At 50.2% G+C, this 17784-nt stretch overlaps 1 protein-coding gene across 4 annotated transcripts in view; it reads left to right on the top strand.

The window, feature by feature from the left end:
- The first annotated feature begins 5721 nt into the window (after positions 1-5721).
- Vdac1 (voltage dependent anion channel 1) overlaps positions 5722-17784 on the top strand; it is a 32989-nt gene continuing 20926 nt past the window's right edge. The window contains exons 1-2 of one of the 4 annotated variants that reach the window (XM_008827838.3): positions 5835-6020; positions 7744-7913. The gene's annotated coding sequence lies outside the window, so the exon portion shown is untranslated. Of the gene's footprint in view, positions 6021-7743; positions 7914-17784 lie in introns of all 4 variants that reach the window. The other 3 variants (XM_008827830.3, XM_008827848.2, XM_008827840.3) reach the window with 3 other exon arrangements.

Raw genomic sequence — 17784 nt, 5'->3', positions numbered from 1 at the left:
GCCTCTGTCTCCCAAGTGCTGGGATTAAAGGCATGCACCACCACACCTGGCATATGGCTCTTTTTAAAAAAAATATTTTGAGCCGGGCATGGTGGCGCACGCCTTTAATCCCAGCACTTGGGAGGCAGAGGCAGGCAGATCTTCGTGAGTTCGAGGCCAGCCTGGTCTACATAGTGAGTTCCAGGACAGCTAGAGCTACAGGGAGACCCTGTCTAAAAAAGACAAAAAATAATTTTTATTTACCTGGGCATGGTGGCGCATGCCTTTAATCCCAGCACTTGGGAGGCAGAGGCAGGCAGATCTTCGTGAGTTCGAGGCCAGCCTGGTCTACATAGTGAGTTCCAGGACAGCTAGAGCTACAGGGAGACCCTGTCTCAAAAAGACCAAAAAAAAAAAAAAAAAAAAAAAAAAAAAAAAAAAGATATCACATTGAACCAGGTGTGGTGCTGCAGGCCTGGAATCCTGATATTCAGGAGGCTGGTGCAGGAAGACACAGAGTTCAAGTCCAACCTGGATTACATATTGAGATCCTGTTTCAAAATGAAACAAAACAACAGCAACAAAAACAAAATCACAAACCCTCCCAACAGCAATTGATCAATCAATCGATCAATTAATCATTAATCAGACAAATCACAAACAAAACATTGAGGTGCAGGGACAACTAGTCCAGGAAAGATAAGAGAGGGGAGTGTTTCAGTCTACCTTCTTAGGAAAGTGATCAGATGCTTTCTATGTTGACCAGTATCTACCCTAGATACAGGCCAGCGAGATGACTTGAGTAAAGGTGCTTGCTGTCAGGGTGCTTGCTGTCAGGGTGCTTGCTGTCAAGCCTGACAATATTCAGGGCCCACATGACAGAAGGAGAGAACTGACTTCTGCAAGTTGTCCCCTGACTGCCACACTTGAGTTGCAGCATGTTTGCACACATGAACACAAACATATACACACACACAAATAAATTATATAAATTATATATATATATATATATTATATATGTCTTTTTGAGACAGGGTCTCCCTGTAGCCCCAGCTGGCCTAGAACTCACTATGTACAACAGGTTGGCCTTGAACTCACAGAGATCCACCTGCCTCTGCCTCCTGAGTGCTGGAACTAAAGGCATGTGCCACCACGCTAGGCATAAATAATATAATTTTTTTAAAAAGAAGCTGGGTTTAGTGGTTAAGAGCACTGACTGCTCTTGCAGAGGATCTGGGCTCAATTCCCAGCACCCACATGGCAGTTAGCAACTGTCCATAACTCCAGTTCCAAGGGATCTGATGCCCTCTTCTGGCCTCCAAGGGTGTTGCATGCATGGTGCTTATAACTGCACAAGCAGAGCACTCATACACATAAACTTTTTTTTAAACCCTAGATATAAGGAAAGAACTTCCTTAAAGTGAAAAAACTATTTAAAAATTTAAAAATATTTTTATTATTTTATGTGTATGTATGAATGTATTGCCTGCGTGTGTGTGAGTGCACTTTGTCCTGCAATGCCCGAGGAGATCAGAAGAGGGCGTCAGATTCCCCCGGAATTGGAATTATGGACAGTGGTTAGCCTCCATGTGGGTGCTGGGAATTGAACCTGGGTCCTCTGCAAGAGCAGTCAGTGCTCTTAACTGCTGAGCCAACTCTCCAGCCCCTATATAAAACATTTTAAAATTTATTTATATATTTTTATGTGTATGACTGTTTTGCCTGTGTGTAGGTGCACCTGTGTGTACAATGCCCTCAGAAGCCAGAAAAGGGTGCCAGAGGCCAGAGGGCATCAGATCCCCTGGAACTCAAGTTACAGATGGTTGTGAGCTACAATGTGGGTGCTGGGAACTAAAAGCAGGTCCTCTGAAAGAGCAGCCAGTGCTCTAAACTGCTGAGCCAGCTCTTCAGGCTGGAAAAAAAAATTAAAGACAGGGTCTCATGTATCCCAGGCCATCCCAGACCAGCTTTGAACTATGTAGCCAAAGATGACCTTGAACTTCTGATCCAGCCTTACACTGGCAACCCACTAAATATTAAGAGATTTCATACTTTCTAAACATTTTATATTGCTCTGTTTGAAGGGAGAAAGGGAACTGCATTCTCAGTGCACTAGGTTAACACCTAGCAAAAGAAAATCCAGTGTAAACAAACTAGGCATGAAGGGAACCTACTGACTCAGGGAGCTGGGAAGCAGTGGGCTCAGGCATGGCTAGACCCAGAAGCGTGCTATGCACAGAGTTGATCTCTGACCTGTTAAGGGCCAGCTTCATTTTTAGGGAGAGTCTATTTCAATAGCTTGAAAACTGTTCAGGGGTCTCACTGGTTCCTCCCCATAGCTGGGGTATGGTGAGGCTCCCAGGGCTGGAGTCACCTCCATCAAAGCATGTGCCCTAAGAGAAAGTAAAATAGGGTCATTCCCTGCTCCCACAAACCAGCAGGACTAGGGAGCCCTTCTCAAGGACTCACATGAAGCTGACGAAGCTCGGGGCTGGGTTACTGAACTGGCTTAGGGAAACCCAAACTCAGGAAAGGGGCCACAGGACCCGGGAACCACTGCCTCCTGCAGCCCGGCAGTCCTGTGCTTGGCTTTTGAGGGCCAACAGGGATGCCAGGCATAGCCAGGAGGTAGGCTCCTCAGGACATCCTTCTGCGTCCCTCAGACCTAGTTTCTTAGTCCAGCTCTGCAAAGGTGAAACCAGGTTTGGACCCAGCTCCAGTTCAATCAGCTGGGGCAGACTGGGTGGAGGATGGACTGAGGAGGGCTAAGCTTGGTTGATATAAAAGGTAAACTTTGCTACCCCTCCCTGAAGGCTGTTGCTGGGAAGGATCCATGAGTCACCTTCGGGCTGCAGGTAGAGTCCAAGCAAAGGGCTGGCTTCCAGGTCCCCTCCCTATCCTCACTCACTCATTTTTTTTTTTTTTTTTTTTGTCTTTTTGAGGCATGGTCTCCCTGTAGTCACAGCTGGCCTGGAACTCAATACATAGACCAAGCTGGCCTCGATTTCACAGAGCTCTGCCTACTTCTGCCTCCGGAAAGGCTATGTCACCACAGCTGGCTCTTGCTGATTTTCTTTACCTTTCTTGTGTAGCTATTTTCTCCCAATTGAAACATCCCTGGATGGAGGAGGGAGGCTCCCTTAGGAAGCAGCCTGGCATGCTCCAGGATCAATCCCCAGCCCTGGAAAATAAAATCAAAAAACAGGAAGCTGTTGACAGGTTCAAGACCCAAGAAGTTCAGAAAGTTACCAGATTCAATACATACAGTCCATAGTTGCTGGAGAGGGCAGGCGCTGGTGGAGCTGCTTGCAAATTGTGCAGAGTGCTCCAGGGATGCAGCTGTGGGGGGTTGTGGCTCACGTTGGGATAGCCTTTTAGGTGACATAGCTACCCTGAATCACCTACAGTGGCCTGTAATTCCAATAAATTCATTGGCTCACCAAGCTAGACTTGGGTAGAACTGTTTCTTTGGTCAGTGCTCTATCTTGGGTGAATAAAGGCTTGCTCATTTCTCCCTACGAACACACAACAGCCCTTCACTGAATGCTTACTTTTCCATGTTTTTTTTTTGTTTTTTTTTTTTTAAGATTTGTTTATTGGACTGGAGAGATGGCTCAGCAGTTAAGAACACTAGCTGCTCTTCCAGAGGTCCTGGGTTCAATTCCCAGCACCCACATGGTGGCTAACCATCTATAACTTCAGTTCCAGGGGATCCAACACCCTTTTCTGGCCTCTGCAGGCACTGCACAACATAGGTGCACTTACATCATGCAGGCAAAACACACACATAAAATAAAAATAAAAAATTTAAGCTGGGTGTGGTGGCGCATGCTGTAGTCCCAGAACTTGGGAGGCAGAGGCAGGTCGATCTCTGTGAGTTCAAGGCCAGCCTGGTCTTACGTATGAGTTCTGGGCCAGCTGGGGCTACAGGGAGACCCTGTTTCAAAAAGACAAAAAAAAAAAATTAAAGATTTATGTATTGTTATGTGTGTCAGTGCATTATCTATGTGCCCTCAGAGGCTGGAAGAGAGTGTCAGATGCCCTGGAAGTGGAATTACAGGCAGTTGTGAGCTGCTGTGTAGGTGCTGCAAACTAAACCCTGGTCCTCTGCAAGAACAAGTGCTCTTAACTGCTGGGGCATCTCTCTAGCTCCCCCTCCCCCATTTCATTTTGAAAGGACATCTACACTCTGAACTTGGGGCTCTGAGAAGTCATGTTTTTTGACCATGGTCACACAGCAAGTGGCCCCTGAGGGTGCCAGGTGATTGAATCTGCAAGTCCTAGAGCAGCTGTGGAAGGGGGTCAGAAGGCAGGGGAGGCCACGGTAATTCTCTCCTAGCTGAGGGTTCTGAAAGGGGCAGTGCTGAAGGACAGGGAGGACCCTTGGATATTTGCTCCCAGCCTCACAGCTGGGTACGAGGGTCCAGGGTCCACTGAAAGGTTCCTGGAGAAAGGTCTTCCCCGTCCTGCCCTGTCCCTGAGGTTCTGTTCTTCCAAACCCTGCCTCACTGCACTGCCGGTGACTCAGCAGCCTCCCTGCCCTTCAGAGTGGGATGGGTCTTTAAGTGCCTGGTATAAATGCCAGTTTGGTGCTGTGGCTTGAACTTAGGGCCATGTGTGTGCTAAGGCAGGGCTCTACCATTGCGCTACACCTCTCTGCCCACACACCTTGAAGGGCTTTTCCCTATATTCTAAGTCAGATCAGAGTCCAGTCTCTAATTGTCCTTGGGCGTTAAGCATGCACGCACACATTTTATCAACTCCTTTCAACCCACTGAAGCATCATTTTTTAACTGCAGTGGCCATTTTCCCATTTACTCTGCTGCCTGTGTCCAGCAGCCTTCCCCGACGGCCTCCACCAACGGGGGTCACAGTTGCCTACTGATTCAGCCACAGCTGGTTGCCAGCAAACGCTTGGTTCTTTTACCACCTGGTACTTCCTCCATTGGACCAAATGCCTGGAGTCTTGGAGAACGTCAGTCGGTCGAATGTGAAGGGCGGGTCTTCATCCACTCGCGATTTCATTAAATCTCCAAGCCTGTTTCAGGTTGTTGTTGGGGGGTGGTGGTGAGTCGCTGGAGCTGCTCAGTGGGAAAAGGGACCCTGTGAGGCCCGGCTAGGAGAAAGTGACCGTCCACTCCACACGCTCTAGCCAAGTCACGCAGGAAGGCAGACACCCAGAACGCGTGTGACCTCCCCACGCAGTGCGACCCCGCAGGGAGTCTCGCCAAAGTCAGTGTGCTTTTGCTAACTTCTCAAATGTTTGGAAAATGGCTGCTAGCAGCTTTGCACAGGGGGGTGGGAGGAACTGCCCGCAAAAGTGCAGTGCAGAGCCGTAGCACCGGGGGAGTTTAATTTGCAGTTCCCTAGCTGACGCAGGGGGGCGTGTCGCAGGCTCTGGAAACCTAGGGTCGGGAGCTCGGAACGAAGGGCAGCGCAGCGCAGCTCTAGGATGTGCCACCTCCGGACCCCGGAGTCGCCCTGGACCCGGGACTGTCCCGGAGCCCGATGGAACGCTCCGCGAGGGGCGGCCGCCTGGTCCCCCCAGGCTCTGCGGTGCCCCAGCGCCACTTGTTACATGGACCTCAGGGAAGGAGGCCTGGGGATCCTGAGCCTGCAGCAGCGGAGGTCCCCAGGCCGCCGCTCAGAGAGCCGGAAGCCCCCCTCCCCCTCAGCTCTGGGAGCCCCGGCAGTGACCCGCGTGTCCCCGCGCACGCACATTGCGTGCGTCACTTCGCGCCTCCCGCTCGCCCGGTGCCCAGGCGCACGCAGCCATTTACGCGCGGCAGCACACGGTCGCCCGGCCGCTGCGGGGAAGAGCGCGGCCCGCGGGTGGGAAAGGGACGTGGGGACCCCGCCGGGCGCTGTCCGGGGCGGAGCCTGGGGCGGAGCTCCCCGGGCCGGGCGCGCAGGGCAGGGGCGGGTCTGCGCCGCCGCGATCCACGCCGCCCCGCCTTCGGCCCGCTGCTCGCTGCGCTCTGGTCCTCCGCGCTGCAGCCCCCGCCGTAGCTGCCGCCGCTCCCGCCGCCACTGCCTCCGAGGTAGGTGCCGCGGAGAGGGCCCCAGCGCAGCCTGCGTCCCCGGGGGCCATCGAGGGAGGCGACGGGGGGAGGATTGGCGAGGGCGCAGGGCCTAGGAGCCCGGCCCCGGGGAGGGTGAGCCAGGGACGGTCATCGCGGGCCTGGCGGGTCAGCGGGCGGACAGAGGAGGCCTGGAGGGCGGGCAGAGGCCGAGCAGATGCGGGGAGAGAGGTCGCACGAGGACAGGCATCCAGAGCGCCTGCAGCTGGGAGCCAGGGCCGGTCCGGACATGCGGGCGGAAGGGCAAGGCTGGCCGCATGGAGGCCCGGCGGGCCGCGGGTCTAGGTGACCTTCCCCGGCTGCGCCCTTTGCCTCCCGATACTAACTGCACCGACCCGGTAGGGACCCTCCGGCCGGGCTGGGCGAACGTGGGCCCTGTGCAGGCCAAGCTGCCCCCGCGGAGACCATGAGCTGTGGGGACTGCCATGCCTTGGAGCCCCCCGACCCCTAGACTCCCTGGCCGGCCCACACCCGGAGTGGGTGGCGCCTGAGTTCCTCCCCGCGCATGCCAGCGCCTTCCCGGGCGGAACGGGATGTCTTCAGTGGACTTAGGCCGCTGGGGCCGGGACCCAGGCCTAGACCGGAGGTTTGACCCTCGGAAGGCCAGACCCCACCAGGAACCATGTGGCTAGGCTCCCTCGCCTTAGGCGGGTCCAGGTTCGATGGCATATTCTTTCACCAAATGAGACTCTACGTTTTGGGAAATTGGTTTCAGGGCCTGACATCACATTGCAGGCCCACAACGCTATTGGTTCGTTCAAGGTCACACTGTTAGGAAGATCTCAAACTTCAGTCTTTAACTCTGTGAAATAGAAGCAGTTATTTACTCTATGGGGTTTGGGAGACAATAAAGTGATCGGATTAGCACTGTTTGCCAGGCATGCCCAAGACCACCTTAGAAACCTTGACATGTACCTTGAAGCTTTGGGGCACGATTGAACTCATCCCCCACAGACCATCTTGTTCCATGTAGTGTCCTGGAAGGGACTTAGTGAACCTACAGTCCTGTAATTTTGAACACCATTATTGCTGTATTATTAACAAGTATTTGTGCATAGGAATTGAGTAAACACACCATCAGTTTATAGGTGGTCCAGGCCAGGCTGGAGCAGTAAGTCTGATTGCACACTTGGAATGCAGGGAGAGGCTGGGCTAGTCCAGTTCTGTGCTACTGAAAACCCCTCTCCTTGGCCATTCTCCTTTCTCTACAGGAGATGGGGGAAGGGCTCCTTTTATTTATAGCAAGACCAGGCTGGACTACCCAGGGCCTGCCTTTTTTTCTCTGGATTGTCTGAACTCCTATAGGGCCAGATTCACACCCCAGGTAACTTTGCCTTCTGGTTGTTGAATGGGGCCACCTGGCACACGGTAGGTAAGAAAGGTCTGTGGAGATAAATGAATTTAAAAAAGATTTATTTATTTATTTATTTATTTGTGTGTGTGTGTGTGTGTGTGAATTTATATGAACCATGTGAGTGCAGGTACCCTTGGAGGCCAAAAGAGGGTGTTGAATCTCCAGGAACTGGAGTTACAAGTGAGCCACCTGATGTGTGTGCTGGGAACTTAACCCAGGTCCCCTGTAAGAACAGTAAGCACTCTTTAATTGGTGAGCCATCTCTGCAGCCCCAATAAATATATTTTTTATACCACTCTTGTTGACCGAGGGTTGGTTTTTCTATTCCAGGAAGTGGTGCCTGTTAGGTGCACATTAAGTTGTGGAATTAGTGAATGGGACTGCAGGCCCAGACCACAAGCTCTCGATCCTGAATATCCTTTTGAAGACACAGACATCTCACTTGCTTCCGGAAGATAGCCTGGCTTAGCACAGTCACAGATACTTAAAGACCTCTACTGGTATGTACTGCCCTAGAGCAGTGAGAGGCCAGAAGTAACTAACTGCTTTAAACACGTGGTCTTCATTCCTTGACTTCCCAAGTCCAATGGGAACTTGTCAGACTGGTGTTTCTGGGCTTGAAACTAGAGTGACATGGGTGAATGGCATTCTGCCCAAGGCCTTGGACCTGTTACACCTTCCCTTTCTGATAGTGGGTGTGTTGGTGGCTTCTGCTTAGTTGTTTTTAGTTAGATGCCTGGCCCCAATGTGGTGGGTGCTCATGAGTGATGACTTAGCTCTCTGCTGCCTAGAATAGAGTTTTAGGCAGGGCTGTTTGGGACCTTACAGCATTCATGCTGGACCTCAGGCAAATGTGGACTCTGGACTCCAGCAGGTGGTGTAAGGGCACTCTACCCCCTTTACCGTTAAGGTGCTCTGAGTCCCTTTGCCCTTGATGAAATTTCCCGCAGAACGATGCCTTAGTAGTAGTGCCTGGGAGGCACATATGTGGCTGAGAGCTGTCAGAATCAGCTGTACAGAGAGCTGTACGGAGCTGAGGGTTATCTTGAATCTGTGACACCCCACTCCCCATCTTTTCAGTGCTGGGATTACTGGTGTGCACCACCACACCTAGTTCTGTAAAAGTATGATTACCATTGCCACAATCATCCTTGGCCATCCTGGGGCTTGGTTTGTGTGTTCTGTGACATTGCAATGTGTGCTCTGTGCTTGGGCACAGAGGTGAGGTGTCACAAAGGTTCCTGAACAGTGCTGGGACTACGGTGGTCCTGGTAGTTCTGTGCTGGTGCTTTTACAGTGCAGCACTGCCACACTTTTAAGGAGCCAGTAGATGGGAGTGCCTTTGTGAAGTAGAGAATCCGGAGGGCTGGGTGTGGCTGGGGTTGGACAGCTGATAAGGGCCGTGCTCAGTGGAGTCATCCCTGTTTGCAGCAAAGACTTCCATGCTGAATGTTAGAAGGGACAGTTTTCCCTGGGACGAGGTGGAAGGTATTTTTCCAGGGCCTGGCCGGATAATATCCAGCTAAACAACCCCTCTTTATGGACAGTTAAGCTCTGGACTCTGCAGTTCAGGGTGACTTTTCAGCAACATGCTCAGCAGCATTATAATAGTAAATATGCAAAGTGAGGGCTTGGTTAGATTCCTAGCACCACAGAATACGGAAACAGACTGTCTCTTGGGCCCAAGAATGTAGCTCTCTTGGTAGAGTGCTTGCCTCGAATGCATGAAGTAGGGGGTTCTAGTCCCCCCACACAGCGTAAACCCAGTGGTGGGGCATACTTGGAGGTGAAGCGGGAGGCTGAAGTTCAATGTCATCCTTGGCTACATAGCGAGTTCAGTCTAGCCTGGGTTACATGAGACTGTATTTCAGAATAAAAACATGTTATCTCTCTGTCTCACTATCAGTCAATCAGTTGATCAGTTATCATCTTAATACAATTCTAGTTGTGTTTGCCTCACACTTTCTATATACCAGTCACAGTACTAAGTACTTTATATTGAGGGAAACTGAGGTGCAGAGAGATTGACCTGCTCAAGGTCTTTTACCTAGAAAGCAAAGTAGGATTGGGGTCCAGGGTCTTCTTGACTGTCATGACTACTCACCCGGGCACTGTCTGTGTTGACTCCCATGTGCCTTGTCGGGGGAACTTGAGTTGCCTGTGGCTATGATATGCCAGGTTGGACCCTAGACCTTGGAATGCTGGCTGCTAGCACAGCCTTCTCGCCTCTGCGGGTGGGTGGGTAGGTAGGCAGGCTACCCTGAGTCAGCTACATTCTCCCAAGTCTTGTGGAAGGCTGTTCTGTGCTGGTCGTGGCCCAGCTTCCAATGTTTTAAAATAGAAGCAGCGCCTGGAAAGCCAGGCTGCCCCCTGTGAGACTGTTGTGGAGGGGATGGGGGAAGGGTGGCTGCATTGGGAATGCAACCTGCTTCCAGAGCAGAGAGCCATCAATCAGCCTTGTCAGCAGCTGGAACCAGTGTCTGTTCCCCAGGCTACCTTTGCCTGGGGAAACAGTCTCTCTTTCTCTATCTTGCCTCTTGCCTCTTGCCTCTTTCTTTCCTCTCTCCTCTCTCCTCTCTCCAGGCTTGCAAAGCTGAACTCGCCTTCCACCAGGAGATTGCTTTACCTGGTCTCCAAGGTTGGGGCAGGTACTTTTGCTCAAGTCTAACCAGGATGGTCTGAAGCCCCTTTCTCTAAACTGCCCCTCCTTTGCCCTGGCTAACCCCCAAGAACGGTGTTGGAGAAACAGCAGAGCCAAAGGCTGTACCTTTATTCTCTTTCTTCCTGAAGGGAATCCTGAGATGCTGGTGGTAGATTATGGTTGCTGTTTGGTTTGGCTTCTGACAGGCATCTGGTGTACACTTTTATCTGGTTAGCCAAGCAAATTAATGAGGAAGTCATTTGCAAAGATGGGGCATCGTATAGGGCACTTAAGAAGAGGTGTGGTTGTGGGTCTTCTCACACTCAGGGGATCTTCTGCCAGACTCATGACCCTTCCATAGTTACTGTCGTGTATCTGATAGGCTGGGTGGTTCCTGGTCTTTGGAAGGGGCCCTGTTCCCTGTTTTCCTGTGGAGGTGGCATCTTAACCCACTGGGGTGTTGTGTTTAGGAGACTTCCCCCTCTTCCTGACTAGGCTTTGAGACTCACAGCTACCCTGCTGCATGTCCACCACATCAAGGTTGGGGTTCTAGCGGGTGTTTGTGCTGAGTGAGCCTGCTCTTCTCAGTACCTTGCCTGTTAGGCAGAAGCTATGTGCGTGTGTACGTGGTGTGTGTGTGTGCGTGTGTGCGCATGTGTGCATGTGTGCACACTGACCTGAGCTGGCTGCACTGAGGCTGTTTGACAGGTGCCTTGGGTGATTCGTACAGGCTAAGGTTAGGGAGCTCCGCCCTGTCTTCTGGGCAGAGTGACCAAACTGCTGGAGGTCACCTGGGAATGGAATGTGCTCCTATAGGCCTTGCCCAGTGATAGCACTACCATCTCAGTGTAGTTTGAAGCTGTTCTTAGAACCAGTGTGAACACTGTCTAGACAGCGTTTCCTCTGGTACCTTGACTGTAGCAACTTGTTGGGCCATCATTGGTTTGTAACGTTTTCTGTAACGTGCACCATTTAAATAATGAAGTAGAGTAAAAAATGAAAATCCTGGGTGCTGGAGAGATGTTCTCAGTGGTTAAGAGCACTGACTGCTCTTGAAGAGGACCTGGGTTTCGTTCTCAGCACCTACATGGTGGCTCACAACCGTCTATAACTCTAGTTCCAGACTAGGGGATCCAATACCTCCTTACGATGGCCTCCTCTGGCACCAGACATGTATGTGGTTACACATACATGCATGTAGGCATTCATACGTACACATAAAAAAAAAAAAAACTAAGGAAGTCCCATTTGAACTTCACGCCTTCCCTAAACCACCTTCCTCTCAAAGGCACCCTTAGTGTACAGAGGGCTTGGGTCTTCCATTTCTTCCCCACTCCCTCACAAGTTCTTGAATATATAAAGATGTGTATGTAAAAAGGTCTTCTAGGCACTGGAGGGATAGCTCAGCAGTTAAGAGCACCGGCTACTCTTAAAAGGACCTGGGTTTGGTTCCCAGCACCTGCATGGTGGCTAATAACCATTCTTTATAAAGATATTTTATTTATTTTTTACTTTATGTGTATGAGTGTATTGCCTGCATGTGTATAAGTACACCTGTGTTGTGCAGTGTTCGTGGAGGTCAGAAGGTGGCATCAGACCCCTTGGAACTGGAGTTAATGGATGGTTGTTAGCTACCCTATGGGTGCTAGGAATTGAACCTGGGTCTTCTGCAAGAGCAGTCAGTGCTCTTAACTGCTGAGCCATCTCTCCAACCCCTAATACTCATTCTCAACTCCAGTTCCAGGGGAACCCAACACCCTCTCTGACCTTCATGGACACCAGGCACACACATGTGGCACACTTACATATAGGCAGGCAAAGCACACATACATGTAAAGCAAAAATAAAATCTTAAAAAAAAAGCCTTCTACTAATTACGTGGAATTAGAAATGTTCTGTGGCTTGACTGTTTCCATGTAGCTGTATTAATAGATAACTTTATGCTACCACATATAAACCCACCATTACTGATATTATTACTATTATTATTGTTTTTTGGAGACAGAGTCTCATGTAGCCCAGGCTGGCCTCAAACTCTGTGTAGCCAAGGAAGATCTTGAACCTCTAAACCTCATGCTTCTTCCTCCCAAGTGCTAGAATTACAGTCTTCTACAACTATATCTACCTTACCTCGTTATTTTTCATGACCACGTGGTTTTCCTTAGTCTACAAGTACCTTAATTTTGGTTCATTTGTTTTCCTTTTGATGGGCTTGTAGGTTTAGGTTTCTGGGTTTGGTTCCTTTCAGTGGGTGGGATTCCCAGCATGGAACTCCCACTAGGCTTAATGCTGAGTTAATGGTCCAGCAATTGCCTGTGGTACTCATTCTTGGTGAACAGTGGTGACTTCCCCCACCCCTTCACAGATGGGGTATCAACATTGACTGCTTTTCCTTTTTGAGACAGGGTCTCCCTGAAGCCCCCATCTGGCCTGGATCTCATTATGTGTGTAGACTTGTTATGTATGTATGTATGGCCTCAGTCTCATAGAGATCTTTCTGCCTCTGTCTCCCAAGTTCTAGGACTAAAGGTGTGCACTACCATGCCTGACTACATTGACATTTTTGTCAGTCTTTGGGTTAAGTTGTCTAACAGAGGTCCTTAGAATGGTGTCCATGCCTGGTTTTGAGGACAGAAGCAGCCAGTGACCACCCTGAGGAACTGGGTCTCTTCAGCCCTTTGGCTCTTCCTGGTGGGGGTGCCGGTGGGGTGGGATGTGGTGCTCTTAAGTATCTCTGGATCCACTCCACTGCCTTGCATTGGAAACTCCTGGTTCCTGGTTACATTGTGGTTTACTTTTTTCTCTTGTTAGACTCAAGTTTCTCCTTTGTTCTCTTTATTCAAATGATAACTATTTTACTGAGATGGGAGCTGGCTGTGTCATCTAGAGGTTAGTTTAGAATGCCTAGACTTAAGCCATCCCTTCCCTTTCTCTCCCCTCCCCTCCTCTTCCCTCCTTTTTTTCCTTTTCTTGTTCCTCCCCCCCCCCCTTCTTTTTTTTTTTTTTTTTTGAGATAGAGGACCTCATATAGCCTAGACTGGCCTTGAACTCACTATGTAGCCAAGGTTGACGTTGAACTTCCAGTCCTCCTGTCTCTACCTCTGGGGTGCTGGGATTATAGGCATGTACCACCAAACCCAGTTTATGCAGTGCTGGGGATAGAACCCAAGGCTTTGTGCATGCTAAGTGAGCTACATCCCAACCCTTAGGTGATTCTCTGGCCTCAACCTCCAAACCTTGTGAAAGGCATGCAGCAAATCTGGCTTGTGGTAATACTTTGGTAGGGGTTGTTGAGATGGCTCAGTGGGTAAAGGTTCTTGCTGCCAAGCCTGAAGACCTACATCCAGTCCCTTGAACCCACATGGTAGAAGAAAAGAACCAACTCTGCAGATGCAGCATGGCACACGTTTACACACTAAAGAAATGTAATAATAAAAAATACGATAGTACTTCGTATTTACTGCATAGCCATTCATGAATGCTCATTGTGTGCCAGGCCTTGGTATCTTGATACACATTGGATAAACACATGCATGACAGGCTCTGAGGAGCTCTGAGTTCAGAGTGTGGTGTGGGAGGAGGGGTGAGGGGTAGAGGGTGGGAGCTGGATGAGCGGAGCAGCCGTCACTGCCGTGCAGCTGATGAGTCAGGGAAGCCGTGTCCCCCCAAGATGGAGGTTATGTAAGTGTGTTGTGTAGACTGTGCTGGGTGATATACTATCCTCCCCACTGAGCTTCCAGTATGGCTGGATTTCCATTCCTTAGGCTGAGTGGAGCTTGCATAATTTGTTCAAGGTCAGCCAGCCTGGGAGGGCTTGGGTTGGTAGGCTGGCAGGCTGTGGAGGGGAACCAGGGACTTACTTGGTCCTTCTCAAAATCCTCAGTGACTGTAGGTGGATCTGCCCTGCCCGTCCCCCTGTTTTTGCCCCTCACTGGCGGGAAGCCCCCAAGCTGTGCCCAGCACCCAGGCAGAGCTGTGGTTCTGTCTTTGCTGCCCTCTGACTTTGGTGTTTGCAGGCTGGCTGCCTGGCTTGTGTCGGGCTATCCTGCTTCATGCTCAACCCTCAGGGAGTGGTGGGTGCTTCAGAGACATCTGTACATCCAGGATTGCACAGCATATGTCTGGGAGCTGATCTGGTAGAAAGAGGGTCTGGGTGGGGCTGGGGCTAGACTTCTACCTCTAGGTCAGAGTCCTCGGAGGGCAAAGGGAGCCAGGGGATGCATCCCTCTCTTCCTCTTGGAGCATTATTCCTCACATACAGCAGTTTCTGAAGTGAGTTCAGAGCCTTGTGTGGGAATGTATGTCTTCTGGGTGCTGTTTGTTTTCTTAAGAGGACTGAGTTTCCTAGGAGAGGCAGAACCATCTGCCTGTCTCAGACTGTCTTAATCCTGCTGGTTACAGGCAACACAGGATGTGGTGTGGGTACCCAGAGTCCAGAAGAGGAGGCCCCAGGGACCTAGCAACTGGGGGACTTTGGTGAGGGGGGAGCTATCCTCTTTCTCAGAGAGGTGTTGCCTCAGTCCCAAGAGAGGATTTGATTCTGTGCTGTGCATAGTCCCTGCAAGGTGGGAGACACTCTTTGCCTGGGTGTGGACAGGCCTGCCACCCGAGGGCCCATGGGGAGATGATGTCCCTCTCTCTGTGTGATGCACACATGAGGAAGCTGGCATCCACAGTGACTGGGAAGTGCTGCAGTTAAGAGCACTTGCTGCTCTTCCAGAGGACCTGGATTTGGATCCCAGCACCCACATTGTATGGCTCACAACCACCTCTAACTCCAGCTCTAGGGGATCTGATCTCACTTCTGGCTTCCACAGGTGCCTGCACACATAGCATAACACACATAAATAAAAATAAAATCTTAAGTCTGACTCCTGAGGTCCGGGGTGAGGGAGGCCCTTAGCAACCTTGTATGCTGCCTGTGGGCCGTGTCTCACCCCCGCCTCAGGGTGGCCTAGGGAGGAACAACTATAGGAGGTGTTCTGTCCACAGATGGCTCCTTTTGTGTTGTTACCTCTTGTTTTTGTTTCTTCATGGACGGCTCTTAATCCAGACAGGACTGGAGAATGTTCTGGGTCCTCTGCCAAGATGTTCTTAGGGTCTGGACTGTGCCTCAGCATTTGGCCTAGGGTTCCTTGGTGTTGACTGCACTTAGAAAGGGCCAGGCCATTTCTTGGACCTGGTATGCAGTCTCCTGCCCGTCTCTGAAGTACATGTTCCTGTTAGGTTAGTTTGAGAGGAAAGGACCAGCAAGAAGAGGGGAGTCCTCAGTTCTGGAGGAGAGGCAGTGTCTAGTAGATCATCAGTCTTCTCGAGGCCCTGACCCTAAAGCGTGCTGGCCTGCCCATAGTTCCAGCCTGCTCATGTGCAAGAAATAGCAGCAAAATAAGACAGAGTAAACAGCTCCCTGCCCTGTCTGCCCTGCCACAGAGTGTGCAGAGCAGCTGACAGCGAGAAAGACGCCTGGACCAAAGCTTCGTGTCGAACTGCAAGCTTAAGGTTGTTTCTTCCGCAGTGCGCCCTGCCCAGTGTTTTGTTGGAAGATGCCTTTAAAATTTTATAAATTGGGGCTGGAGAGATGGCTCAGCAGTTAAGAGCACCAAGTGCTGTTGCAGAGGACCCGGGTTCAATTCCCAGAACCCACATGGCAGCTAACAACTGTAACTCCAGTTCCAGGGGATCTGACATCCTCTTCTGACCTCTGTGGCATTGCACAACAGGGGTGCCCTCACATACATGCAAGGCAACACACTCGTACACACAAAATAAAAAAAATAAAAAGTATTTAAAAATTTTATAAATTACATTAATTGATTTTGTGTGTGTGTGTGTGTGTGTGTGTGTGTGTGTGTGTGTATTTAGTGTGTGTATAACACAGAACAAATGTGGAGGTCAGAGGATAACTTTCAGGAGTTGGTCCTCTCCTTCCATTATGTGGGTTCCAGGGTTTAAACTCAGGTCCTCAGACTTGGTGGCAGGCACCTTTACCCACCAAACCATCTTGCTAGTCCTGTTATGGAATTTCTGCAGTGTCTTTGAAGTAAAGGCTTTGATCAGTTGATACTGTTCCCCTAGGATCACCTGAACCCCTTCTCAGTGGGCTGCCACTTGCTAGGAACATGCCATGAATATATTCTTATGTGTGAATACATACATGTGTCATGTGGGATGGCATGGATGCAGATGCAGTTTGGTGATTTAGGTATAGAGTTGTCCTAGTTACTCTCTGTGCTGTGATAAGACACTGACAGCTGTTGTGGCAGACTCATACAGATGACCAAACTCAGCTTCCAGCATAAGATGCAGCCTTGGTCCCCCCTGGACCACAGCCTCCGTGTGCTGTCCCTGAGGAAACACTCCCAGATCTCACCTCAGAGATGCTGGTCTCTTTCAGCCCCAGCTCACTACAACATCCATTTTCCTAGCAAAGCACAGGTTTCACTTCCACAGTCCTCCCCAAACCAACATGGTTGGGTCTGTCACTGCAAGGCCCCACTCTCTGGTACCAACATCTGTCCTGGTTATGGTAAAACACTGACCAAAACAAACTTGGGGAGGATTTACTTCATCTTAATACTTCCAAGAGACATTGTATTCACTGAGGGAAGTCAGGCCGGAACTCAAGCAGGAAGGAACCTGGATGCAGGAACTGAAGTGGGTGCCACAGAGGAAAGCTGCTTACTGGCTTGCTCCCTGTGGCCAGTTCAGCAGCTCCTCTACAGCCCAGACCACCATGGCTGTGCCCTCCCACACCAATTAACAATCCAGAAAATGCCTCGCAGACATGCCCACAGGCCAGTCTGATAGAGGAAATTCCTCAGTTGAGATTTCTTCTTCCCAGGTGACTCTAGTTCATGTCAAGTTGACAAAAACTAACCAGCACAAGGGTTTTTTTATTTTTAAAAATTTTATGTGTATGAATGAATTGCCTGCATGCATGTGAGTGTGCCCATGTTGTGCAAAGCCCGTGGAGGTCAGAAGTGGGTGTCAGATCCCCTGGAACTGGAGTTATAGACAATTGTTAGCCACCATCTGGGTGCTGGGATTTGAACCCAGGTCCTCTGCAAGAGCAGTTAGAACTCTTAACCACCGAGCCATCTCTCTAGCCCAAGAGTGTTTGATAAACAAATGAGAACAGGCTGGGGATATAACTCAGCTGGCAGAGTGCCTGTCAAGATACAGGAAGCCCTGGGTTTGAGTCCCAGCATTGCATAAAACAGATGTGACAGTGCATGTCTGTAATCCCAGCACTTGGGAGGTAGAGGATCAGAAGTTCTAGGTTATCCTCTGTTACATAGAAAGTTTCAGGCCACCCTTCTGGTTAGTTAATATTCTGGAGGTGGAGAGGTGTAGGGGTCATGCTTTCTCATGCATGACCTCCCTTCAGGGACAAAGGTCACGGTGTGTGCTGTCCCTGAGTAGGATTTTAATTATTTTTTTTCTTTTAATTTATTTTATTTTATTTATTTTTTGTCTTTTTGAGACAGGGTCTCCTCGTAGCCCCAGCTGTCCTGGAACTCACAACGATCCACCTGCCTCTGCCTCCCAAGGGCTGGGATTAAAGGTGTGCGCCACCATGCCCGGCTTATTATTTTTATTTTATGTGTATAAGTGTTATGTCTGCATGTAGGTAAGTGCATGCATGTCGTGCAATGCCCTTGGAGGACAGAAGAGGCTGTCGGATCTCCTGAAGCTGGAGTTATGGACAGTTGTTAGCTGTCATGTGGGTG

The sequence above is a fragment of the Nannospalax galili genome, unplaced genomic scaffold (assembly GCF_000622305.1).
Source record: "Nannospalax galili isolate Female #2095 unplaced genomic scaffold, S.galili_v1.0 scaffold970, whole genome shotgun sequence".
Taxonomy (NCBI): Eukaryota; Metazoa; Chordata; class Mammalia; order Rodentia; family Spalacidae; genus Nannospalax; species Nannospalax galili.
This window is presented reverse-complemented; position numbering and strand designations above follow the sequence as displayed.